Below are 2,093 nucleotides of genomic sequence, written 5' to 3' on the forward strand. Positions count from 1 at the left end.
AATTCATCACCCTTTTGAATGTCTAGATGCATGCTCTTGGCTCACCTGAGGTGATGACTAAAGAACCTGACATCATTACAGTAACTTAGAAGAAAGCGTGCAGTTAAACTTGAAGAATTCCTCCTACTTCCCTTGGGTTGGTGGATTTTATTGTTGAAAGAAAGAAAGATAATACAGTAACAGACTAACAGAGAATAGTGATGCGGTTGGTCATGCTCATGTGCCCCTGGGGTCCTTATTCGTCCTTACACACGGTACAGTACTGCCATCATAGGAGCTGGAAACACAGCCGGCCATGAGATCTTTAGGTGGTGTGCCGTCCTATTCGTTCCTGCATGCTCTACGGACAAGCAAAAACTTGCCATCTGTCTTGCAGATCAAAGACAGACAAAACTGGACCGTCCTGCTTTCTCCTCTCGCCACAGCTTACTACTAGCTACTACTGCACATCACTTTGCCTAACGCACGCATTGAGGGGCCCTATTTTTATCTTCCCGGTTGCTTGAATTATGGGTTCAACAAGCTCAGATCTATCAGAGGCACAACAAATACTTACTTGGTGCTCGCTGTAATGATGATGATGCTACATGCAGCTAGCATGTGTGACAGCATGATCTGCATAGATGTTTATTGCATACGACCAATCCCCACCACAGTCTTAAACAGCTCACTTTCTACGTCTTTAAGCAAGCCAAACACTCATTCGGGAGAAGAAAAAACCAAAACAGAAACCATTGTGGTGAGTGAGTGGTGACAGAGAGGAGACTGGCATCCGGGAGTCTTGCCTTTGTCTGCCCTCGATCTTCTCATGGCTGGCTGGTGTGGTGGCTTCCAAGTTACTCCTCCGATCCTCAATTGAACTTAGGTTGGACAGGAATAGATTGAAGGGATCAATTCCAGGAAGCAATACTGCCAGTTTTTCTCCTGCTGCAAATATTGGGTTGGTGACTTCTCCTAACTCCTCTTCTGTGCAGTGCTTCATACTGTACTGTACCGTACTAAATTTTATAGACTAGTGATGGCAGTGTTATTGTACTCTGTATTTATGCAATGCATACATGTATAGTCAAATGAAAATTTAATTTGTGGCATCAAAACGTTCATGACTCGTGGAAAAACAAACAAAATAAAAGTAACTTCAGAGAAAACGAGCAATGATCATAATAGATGCATGCCAATATACTTATCAAATATAAGCATTCAACTTAATATTACCACCTATCTCTGTTAGTGCCATTTCAAGCCACAGAACAGCACCTTCAAGATGTCCTGATATTATGTTACTCTATCTGAATCAGTATTTGTTTGCTCCATCAGATCCACAGCTCACAATGGACTATGCCCTTCTCCCCGATTATATGTTGGGGATTTTTCTTACAACTTTCTTGTTGGAAAAATTCCACCCTGCTTGAAATATCTTCCAAGGTACTATTACGTGATATACTTGCTACTATTTCGGTATTTCATTAAGTTTGCCCATTTAAAAGGCCTTTTTTCAGGTCAAGTTTCCAAGGAAACTTGCTTCCAGGATGAGTACTCTGTCCAACAACGAGCTTTGCAAGTGTGTATAAGTGAGTATTTTGTTTTCTACCACCCAGCAGCTACTATCAATTAATATATTCAGTCTACTTGCATGTTGCACCTCACTGGGCTGATTTAATAACTGAAATACTAAACATCTATTGTCAATCCATGCTATACCTCTAGATGTTGTCTTCAAAGTATACAGTTGCTATGTCACGCCGGGCATCATTTTTTTTTTCTTTTGCCTTACTCTGCTTGCAAACCCCAATTGAGCACGAAATTACTCTTTGTCATAGGTGGTTCTACTGGCCAGCGAGGTAGCGCAAATGGATTCAAACATCCTGGACAATATAAGCATGAAAGAATGCAGCAACCAATTTGGCTTCTTGTTTTAGAAATTGCAACTGGTGTTCTTCTGGTTATTTTTGTGATTACTGGTATCGTTACTGCTTCTAGAAGTTGCAAGCTGAAGCCTTCTATAAGAATATCATCATGGAATAGATCAAAAAGTTGGAGCGATGAGATAACAGTGTTGATTGGTAAGTGTTAAGTACATTCTATAAAGGAAC

At 40.9% G+C, this 2,093-nt stretch overlaps 1 long non-coding RNA gene across 1 annotated transcript; it reads left to right on the forward strand.

Annotated features, from left to right (window-relative positions):
• Positions 1-484: 484 nt before the first annotated feature.
• LOC136463692 (uncharacterized) lies at positions 485-2,041 on the forward strand. The gene is made up of 4 exons (XR_010761057.1): positions 485-940; positions 1,318-1,425; positions 1,500-1,571; positions 1,821-2,041. It is a non-coding gene; the product is annotated as an uncharacterized lncRNA (long non-coding RNA).
• The last annotated feature ends 52 nt before the right edge of the window (positions 2,042-2,093 follow it).

The sequence above is a fragment of the Miscanthus floridulus genome, chromosome 7, assembly GCF_019320115.1.
Source record: "Miscanthus floridulus cultivar M001 chromosome 7, ASM1932011v1, whole genome shotgun sequence".
NCBI lineage: Eukaryota > Viridiplantae > Streptophyta > Magnoliopsida > Poales > Poaceae > Miscanthus > Miscanthus floridulus.